This window comes from Phodopus roborovskii, unplaced genomic scaffold, assembly GCF_943737965.1.
Source record: "Phodopus roborovskii unplaced genomic scaffold, PHOROB, whole genome shotgun sequence".
Lineage (NCBI taxonomy): Eukaryota > Metazoa > Chordata > Mammalia > Rodentia > Cricetidae > Phodopus > Phodopus roborovskii.
The window spans coordinates 24,479,251-24,489,078 of record NW_026126434.1 but is presented as its reverse complement, the minus strand read 5'-3'; positions in this window follow the sequence as shown (position 1 = coordinate 24,489,078).

Below are 9,828 nucleotides of genomic sequence, written 5' to 3'. Positions count from 1 at the left end.
GAAGGCATAGACACCCATCCTGTTTACTAGTTACTGTTCCTATTGCTTACTCCTGGTAAAAAACAACATGAGGAAGAAAGGGCTTTATTTTGGCTCATAGCTTGATGGCGTGGTCCATTATGGCTGGGAAGGTATGGTGAAAGGAATATGAAGTACCCGACCACATCTCATCTGCTGTCAGGACACACACACACACACACACACAGAGATGTCTCCTTTATATGTGGTGTGGGACCCCAGCCCATGGGAGGTGCCACCCATGTTTAGGGTATCATCCCACCTGGCTAACTTAATATAAAAACCCCCTCACACACATGCTCCGAGGTTTGGCTCCTAGGCAATTGTAGTTCATGTCAAGTGGACCATCGACATCAGCTGTGCCTCTTTCATCCTCATTGGTGAAATCAAGTGTTTACTGCATCTATCTTTAATGTAAGCGGGGCAGGGGCCTGGCCACAAGGGCTTCAGGGAAACTGGCACACAGAGCCCCACTGTGTAAAGGGATAAAGGGTTGCCTTGCTGTGTGGACTTGGCTGTTTTAAGGAGTGTAGACCTTCTGGCTAAGAAAGCAAGTGGTGGTGGGGGTGAGGTGGGGGTGAAGGCAGAGGTGGGGGTGGAGGTGAGGATGGGGGCAGGGATGGGGGAGGGGTGAAAGCAGGAACCTGCCCACCTGGCATAATAGCCTGCTTTGTGAGTCCTGTGGGTAGGTGGTGTTCTGGGACCCCTCCTCCAGGATCTGCTTGTCATCATTCTGGAAGCTGCAGCCTGTTGCTGGACTCACATGACTGAGGCTGAGCTGCAGCCTCATTAAGCACACAGTTTCCCTGCTGCATACATGGACTGTTGTGTCTGGCCATCACTCACTTCCAACAGACGGCTTTCCTTAACTGCATTGTTGCTGGAAAGGGTTGGGGAGAACTTGGTGGGAGAGGCTAGATTTCAGGTCCTCCTGGATCCTGTGTCTGGTCCCACATGCCTGTCACCTCTCAGGACAGACATGAGTGAATCTCATTGCACTTGTGCCTAGGTACTATGTTCTGGACCCACAGTGAGCACGGACAGCATGCTCTCAGGAAGACCCAAGGGACCAGGTACTGGTGGGTAAGTCAACAACATCCCTTCCCTGATTAGGCAAACCCAAATCGAAGTCCTGTACCCAGTGCCTTGGCCAGAAACACCTGGGTCATTTCAGGCTGGGGCAGTTGCCCCTGGGTCTCCTACACAGTCTGCCAGGATGCATGGTTTAATTCGGTAACACTCAGAGGTCCAGGTCGAGGCATCCAGGGCCAGCATGCCAGCTCTTCACTCTTGCCCCATTGGAGCCCTGGCCCCATGTCACTAAGACTGACGTTGTCACTGGCATCTTGGCTTCCTCCTATGAAGATGGGATGGGAATATCTTCTACTTGATGAGACCAGAAAACAAGCTGGCCGGGTAGAGCAGGACCCCAAGCAGCGGATTTGGGACTGTCCTTGCTGGAGGCTGGGGATGTCAGGTGGGCATTCTGATTGCCTGTTCCCTGTAGTCTCCTAAATGGGTACCTCTGCCTAGAGGCTTTGTGATGCCCCCAACTAACTCTGGCTCTGGTGTCTATTACTATTATTATTAATATTTTTCCAAGACAGAGTTTCTCTGTGTAGTCCTAACTGTCTTGGAACTCACTCTGTAGACCAGTCTGGCTTTGACCTCACAGAGATCTGCGTGCCTCTGTCTCCCGAGTGCTGGAATTAAAGATGTGTGCTGCCATGCCCTGGCTTCTAGCCTCAAGTCTTTAAAAAGTTGCCAGGCTAGCAATTTAGGGTAACTGTTTCCTGGGACTCCCTACTGCTGTATAGAAACTCCCTCTCTCCCTCCCTCCCTTCCCTCCCTCTCCCCTTTCTTCTTAGCGTCCACCTATAAATCTATAGTAATTTTTTCTTTAAACTCACCCCCTGTGGTCTGTGAATTTCATTCTTTGAGCATAAGAGACAAGAACCTGAAAGCCACTGGCTTGGAGTAGCTTTAGTGGCTGCTGAGTTTCCAGGACCTGAGCCTCTTGCTCTGAGAACAGCCAGAGCTGAGAAAGGTTTTGCCCTTCTTAAAGATACCCTGATACTCCTGTGTCAGCAGTGAGGGGTTCCTTCAGGGTTATGGATGGCTCAAGGGTTCCAGGAGTGAATGAGGGAGGCAAGGCTGCCCACTTCCTTCCAATCCCCATTTCATTTTCTGCTCCTGGCCTCAGTGTCCTCCAGAGTCTCCCTGAGATCTCTCCAGGGTGAGTGTGATGTTCAGGGGCTGGTTTTTGGGAAGCTCCTGATGGATCTTGGCCTTCTGTCCATACACAGCCCTCAGGATGTCTCAGCTCCACCGTAGGAGGGGATGTCTCAGGACCATCATAGGGGAAGCTCTTTCCAAGCCTTTCTCATTTTAACAGGGTTTTCTCTCCAAAGCTACTGTATTTTAGCATCCATTAGCAGTGTGTGGGCATCCAAGGCCACTACCCACAGCAAACCTCAGACCCTGTAACCCAGGAGAGAAAATCATCTGTCCCCTTGCTTTGGGGACCCTTCTCTTCCCTCTATGAGCAGATCCTCTGCAAAGCCCACTTCAGAGGCTCCTGGTGGGAGGGCAGTGGGTGAAGGGGATGGTACTGCACTTCTCAGAGGAGGTACCTTTTGGGGACCTGCCAGTAAGAGAGATTAACTGGCTGAAGTTTCTCAAATCAACTCTTCAGTTTATAAGTGAGAGAAAAATCACAAGTTTCTGAGTGTGCCCGGCAGGGGCTCTGCGCTAGGCCTTTTAGAGACTTGTCCATTTATTTCTTTTCACTGGCTGCCTGTCAGGTGTCACAGGCAGGTGGTGGCCTGTCATCATGTGTCATTAGGAGCTGTATCAGGAAGGGTTTGAGGATGAGGCTCCCAGGGTCAAGCAGGGCCAGATGTTGCTGTCTAACTCTGCAGCCTTCAGTAGCATGCTTCTCAGAAAGCCTGGGTCTGGGACAGGGATGGATGGGGCCACACAAGATTTCCATGCCCCAGAAGCATTTTCCAGGGGTAGGGAAGACATCAGGCTTCTGCACTTTGAGTCAGTATTTAATTGTCTTGGTAGTGAGGACTTAATCATCACGTCACAGAGGGCAGAAACTGATTGTCCTTTGATGATTGATCAATTAAAGGGAAAGAAACTGATCACCTAAGCAACACAGTTAGCTTTGGCTCTTCTGAGCAGCCTTGCTCAGCTTGGCTCATGCTCATTGGACTCATGCCATGCTCAGTGGGTCACAGGGCCAGCCACACAAAGTGGGTTAACCCTTCCCTGGGGAAGTGGCTCTTTTTGCTCTTTCATTCTCTTAGAGCAAGGGGCCTTCCTGTCAGAGATGCCACAACCATTTGGTTCCAATGAAAGCAGCAAAGAGAGGCTAAGAGCCAGCCATGCACCTGGTCATACGCAGAGCCTGGGGCAGGAAATGTTAGACAGGCAGAATTTGGGTGGGGTTGGCAGGATGACCTTCTCTTTGGTGGTTGAGGTGGGCAGGCTAAGCATCCAGCTGTCATACCTCACCTGCGGTATGTTAAAAGAAGGGCTGACTTCAAATTCTGGAGCAGGAGCGTAGAAATAAGTGAGCAGGAGGGAGGCAATGTGGTGCAGTGGTTTTGGGTCTCAAGTTGAAAAAAACAGCACCGTGAAGATGGCAGAGCAACAAGATGGAAGGAGTCTGGGTCCCAGGATGTTTACAGGAAGAAGGAAACCTCTTTTGTGCTTAAATGCTACGCTGGGGGGATGTGTACACAATCCCTGTGTCTTCGTTAGCCTTGCCTGAGGTCATTAGCCTTGCCTGAGGTCTCTGCTTAATCCCAAATTGGGATTTTTAAATCTTCAGAAATATTTTCTTATGATTTTATTTCAAACTTCACTTGTCAGACTTGATGAGAACAAAGTCTGTTTCCCATTTCCCATAAAGTCCCTTACCACTTGTCTTCCTTTTCTCTTCTAAGCTTTTAGATCTCTTTCCAGGAGTCTGGGTGCTGTTAGCAGGACTCAGTTTCCCAGCTCTCTGGGGGCTGGAAGGTGCTGGTTCTTCCATCTTTGTCCCTGTGGAAGGTCAGAGTGTATGGGATAGGTATGAGATATGTTGATATTGGCCTCAGAATCAAGCTGTCTAGAGATCAGGGGTAAGGAAGGTGTCAGTGTGACCAGGTTCCTGATGCAACCCAGTGTTTGTTAAGAAAATCAGTGTTGGCCTCAGGGAATATTCTTGCTGTGACCTCACCTCATCTATTTGATGAGTCTCTGCTGCAAACATGGTTTCTTTCTCTCTGGGTGCAGGGCCTTGTTTGAAGGGCAAATGAGGGACCCATGAAGGGGCACAGGGATTCTGGATCTGACACTGAGTCCAGCCAGCTTAGCCTGGCCTCCCCTGGATTCACTGGGCTCTGATTCCTGGGGAGCCAAGGCCAAACACATTTGGTGACAGCACCTTCCTTTAGCCTTGCCCTTGCCAAAGTGTTCCCTTGTCCCAGAACAGCTACTCAGCAAATGCTTGCTGCCTCCACCCACCAATCTGAGAAGCACACGCCTGCCTCTCTTCTCACCGTGGAAGCAGGCCAGTTTTTCTTCAGTCTCTATGGTGTCAGCCTAGTCCCCAGCCCCCATGGACCAGTGCTTTTGTTAGCTCTTTCTGCTGATGAGAGGACATGGAACCTGGGGGCTCTACAACCGATTCCATGCAGGATCTGAGAGCCCTGCTGAAGGCACAGACCCTTCGGGAATGCTGCAGGTCTGGGAGAAGGGATGTGAGCAGAGGGTGTTCAAAGGTTAGCAGTCCCTCCAAGCAGGTTGGCAGCTTCCTCTGGGGTCTTGCCAAGGCTGGGAACATGCATACGTAAGAAGGAAAGATAAACTCAATGGGTCGCTCTGTAGAGAGTCATCCCTGCAAAGGAGTTGAGGGGCACAGGAAGGATGGACTGAGTCCACATCCCCAGGAGGTACGACAGCTGGGAAGGCTGATTGGAGGTGCAAAGCTGTCGCTGGTGGGACTTCCTGGTATGAACAGAACGGATGAATGAACCCTGGAGTTGCTTTGCCAGCTACTCTGGAAGCTGCTCTCCTGTCTGGAGCCCCAGGAGAGATGTACCTAGGTGACTCCCTGCCCAGGGGTGAAGCGCTAATATAATTCATCTTAGCACTGCCCTCTGACTCCATTACAGCTTCATTTGTGAGAACACATCACACAACACAGGGGTGTACTGGATCAGCAGAAAGCACACAGCCCCACACCCACAAGACACCATGAAAATGGGAGTGTGTTCTCTCAACCCAGGCTAATGGGGGGAAGCTTCTGGCCACACTGGGCTTCCCATGACAGCTCCAGGAGCTGAGGTGTCAGATGGGTGTGGAAAGAAATGGCTTCCACTACCTCCACAGATGCCTCCATCTGGGGACTAAGGGCACTGTGGCTCAAGCAGCCAGCTCTTGAAGATTTCTAGGCAGCAGCAGAGCTGCAGGCCAAACTCACTGGAAACCAAGGCAGGCTTGAAGAAGCTGCCTCTGGCTGAGGATGTTACAGTAGTCCCCGGGAAGGGAACAATGGAGGCCTCTGCCTCAGCTCCAGGATTCTGCCTCTATCGTGGTTAATAAGGATCAGGAAAAATAGATAGGCTGAATAGATGTTTACTAAGGGAGAAATAACTTACAACAGAGACAGATGAACACCAGCAGGTTCCAAGTCCCAAGGATGCCTCCGGATGCTCCTCCGTCCCTGTGCTGCAAACAAGAGAGAGTGCTGCTCCCCAGATCTAGTTCCCCCAGGTCACATCCACCCCTGTCCCCAACTCCAATGGGCGTGGTAGGTGCCACAGGTACAGACAGAGTGTTATCACTATAGCCTCCATAGCATCACATATCTATCTCTGTGTGTCTCTTGCTCTCTCTCTTTTGCCTACTGATGCTTCCTGGGCATCCATCACAGGACACACGCCTGGTCAAGGTGGGCTTAGGAATCCACCCCTGCTGCTCTGCTTATGAATTCCTTTTTTCTGGATGGACCATGAACAAATAGAGGAGTAGGTGGGTCTCTGTGAATTACACAAAAACCCCTGGCACCGGAATAGGCATTGCTGTCAAGCCCTCCCAGCCTCGGGGCAGAGCCTAAGCCTAGGGTCACCTTCAACTTTTCACCATAAGAAACATCACCACAGGCCAATGCCAGGGTGCAGTTACCTGAAGACAAAGAGGCGAGGCCCAGAGGAAGAGCTGCCAAGAGCCCCCAAGGTTGGGTGGGAGTGTACCTGAGACCACGCAAATTCCCCTTTTCCAGATGGGGCTATCCTCTAGGTGGCGGTGCCTGCCTGAGGGTGCAGCAAGCCTCTCTTGGGCCTGCCATGCCTGTGTGACTGGGACATTGGCCCTGGTCCCACACTGGGCCTGCTGGTTCCTGGGATAACTTCATTTGTAATAGGGTGGGCAGCTGGGGAGACAGAGGATGTCTGGCAGAAGGGGATAAGCAAGGAGGAGGCAGAGCTAAGTGTCTAGGTGAGGGGCTAAGTGAGCAGGGTGGGTAAGGCCTGAGTGAAGGGACACCCAGCTGGTCTCTGGGCAGGTAACACGAGTTGGGCCGAGTGACACTGGCTGAATCACAACCCACGTTGACAGGTTTCAGTACAGGCATGAGTCAGCAGCAGCTGGGCCCCAGGAATAGAGCCTGTGAGAGCATCTCTCTGCCCCGATGCTCTTGCAGGATCTGTCTGGGTCCTCATAGTGACAGAGACATTGTGCTGGGGAGCTATCCCTTAAAATGGAAGGACTCTCCCTGCCACTGCATGCTGGAGTCTTTGCGGGCTGCTGTAGCAAAATGCCACAAATAGGCAGCGAATGAAAACTTTGTCTCTGAAAACTGACATACTGTATTCAGGGTGCCCAGAAATTCTGTGTCCAGTGAGGGCCTTTCTGCTTCATAGACAAGGCTTCTGTGCTGAGCGTGGACACGAAGGAGGGAAAAGGAAGGCCTCTGGGGCTTCCTTCTGTAAGGGCTCTGGGTGTGTTATTTTTCTCACCGCGTCTAACAAAACACCAGATGAGAAGCAAATTAAATAAGAAAGGGTTTATTTTGCCTCACAGTTTGAGGGGACACAGTCTGTCATGTGAGAGAAGTCACAGCTCCAAGACTGTGCGTGAGGTAGCTAGCCAGTCAGGGAGTACATGGACTCAGCTCGCCCTCACTTTTGCTCTCCCCAGCCCATGAATGGCACCACCCATCTTTAAAATGCGTCCTTCTACTTCAACTAACCAACTCTAAAAACTCCCTCACAGACACACCCGGAGGGGTGTTTCCATGGCAACACTAAATCCCATTAAATTAACAGTATTAATTTCATAGGCCCTACCTGCTTTCCGAGGGCTCTCCCCTATGATCATGTTAGCTCCCATTCCTAGTCTATCTCCTTGCAGGTTAGGCACTAACACACATATGTTGCAGAACGCAAGCTTTCAGATCACATTGCTCCAGTAGGGTGTACTGACGTCTCACTTACCTTCCCCATCCCAAGGCCAGCAGGGTAGGAAGGTTGGCATGGTGACTACAGGAGGCTAGCTTTGAGGACAAGCACTCCCTCCTCTTCTCCAGTCTCCCAGACCCACACAGCCCAAAGCACTAGGTTAGAGGTTCACCCAGAAAGGGAGAGAAGATTCCCAGGGTGGATCTGGGGTGATGGAGGTGACATGAGCCCTCAGGTGGCCAATGAGTTTCAGTTCTGTAACCTGGTCCTGCTGAGGGTGTCATCAGCACAGCATGGGTGTGGGTTGTGGAGAGCAGGTGCTGGTGACACCTGCCTGGCGCCTGTTGAGGCCCACTCACCACTTCAGAGGTCCAGTACTGGAGTGTGGGGGGGTGGGCTGGCTGCTAAGCTCAGCACCACAGCTCATGGTTTGGTTTGGGTGAGCCTGAGGGCTGTGGCTGAAAAGAGCCACCTTGATCCTTCAGGAAGCCCCGTTGTGGCCCCAGCAGCCCACAGCTTGAACTCACGGGATGGAAAAGGGCATGTTCTCGCTTTTTTTTCTGAGTTACCCTCTTGGTGCTACACTTCCCTGCAAACTGCTTTTGTCTGCCTGGCCTCCAAGTTGGTAGCTATTTGGCTTTCCCTGGGCGCCCAGTCTCAGTCAGGCACTCAGATTCACAGAATCACCTTCTAATGCTTCATCGTTGGCCTTCCTGCAGAGCCGGCCACCCCAGTTCCCCTTGAGGGCCCCTGCTGGAACGAGCCCCACACAGTTGGACACCCTGGTCTGGAATCTGCCACAGCCTGAAACATCTCCTTCCCGACTGTGGAATGGGGATAGTGGTGTCAGCAGAATCTGAGGGTGTTTGTGGCCCAGTTCACAGTGAGTTCCAGTTGACAGCTGCGTGACTTTGATGCCGACCCTCGGGATTACTAGATGTGTTATAATTAACTCTACTGGGAGGGTGTGGACTCCAGGGCCAGCGAGGATGCCTGAGGTTGCCTGATTAAGAACAAGAGCTACCCCAAGTCATGAGTCTAATTGTGACCATAAAAGGCTTTCTTTGGCCACTTTATTTAAAGACCGACACCACCCAGCACAGTCCCCCTGGTGGCCTTTGTGGCACCTCTGAGGGCAAATCTGACATTTTGTACCTGTCACAATTCTTCTGGGGACATCCACTTTGCTGACTTCACCCAGATCTTCCTGGAGGCTATGGAGCTGAGTGGCCACTGGCTGCTTAAGCAGTCCCCATTCTTCCTACTGAGCACCTTCTGCTTCCTGCTGAGCACCTTCTGCTTCCTGCTGAGCATCTTCTTTCTCTCTGTTTCCTTCCAATGTGTCTCTAGGACACCGGAGAGTCTGGCCCCTCCTTCTAGTTCGCTTCACATGTGGTCAGAGAAGTACAGCATGGTAGGGACCCTCCACTAGCCAGGTTGGGGCTATGGTGGTCCAATACTTTTGTTAAGTTTAAGGCAGCAACAGGGCCTTCCTGTAAAAGGAGTTCTTAATTGGTCTAGATAATAAAAAGCCAGCGTCTGAGACAGAGGGAAACACTGAGAGATCAGAGAATCAGAGAGAAGCAGCAAGCCACAGCACACCTTACCTCCTAAGCGTCTCAGCAGAGGGGAGAGCGATTCCCTGTTGTTTCTGCCCAGCTACGTCACTTCCGGTCTGTCTGTACAGACCTCCAGACCTCCATGGTTAGCTAGTGGCAAGCTCCATTCTCTGACCCCCAGACAGGCTTTATTTGTGCAAGAAAGATGTCACCACACCTTCCCTCTTACTCTCTCACCTTCTCACAAGGAAGCAACCTAGGCTGGACCCTGGTGTGAAGAGAAGAGATATGGGCCTGCGAGTGTGCCAAGAATGTATTGCCCAGTTCCTAGAAGGTCTTTGTGATTTGGGTGGCCATTGAAAGGGAACTAGCAACAGACCTGGGCTGGCCCCAGAGCCCCCATCCTGCCCTCCCGGGGTTCATGGGCTGTAGTGACTGAACTGTGCTGTGGGAGAAACTTAGCCTAGCCCCATGGACAGGGCCTGGGGTGGGGGACGGGAGGAGTGGGCACTGGCTGTGGGCATGTCCCAGCAAAGCAGAGGTGTAAGTAGTGACAACTCTTAACACTGAGGGAATGTTTTCTCCTTGATACCCCCTTCTTGAGCAAGGAAGGAGTGAGATGAAGGGGGCCACTGTGTCCTGGCGGCTTGTGCAACTTCCAGATCTCTCCACCTTCTCTTTCCTACCAAGGCCAAGAGCAGGGAGACCCAGTTAGGGTGGTGGCTCCAGGCCACCAGAATGTCATTCTTGCACTGTCCTCGTCACGGGTGTTAATGAATTCAACACTTGCTAAAGTG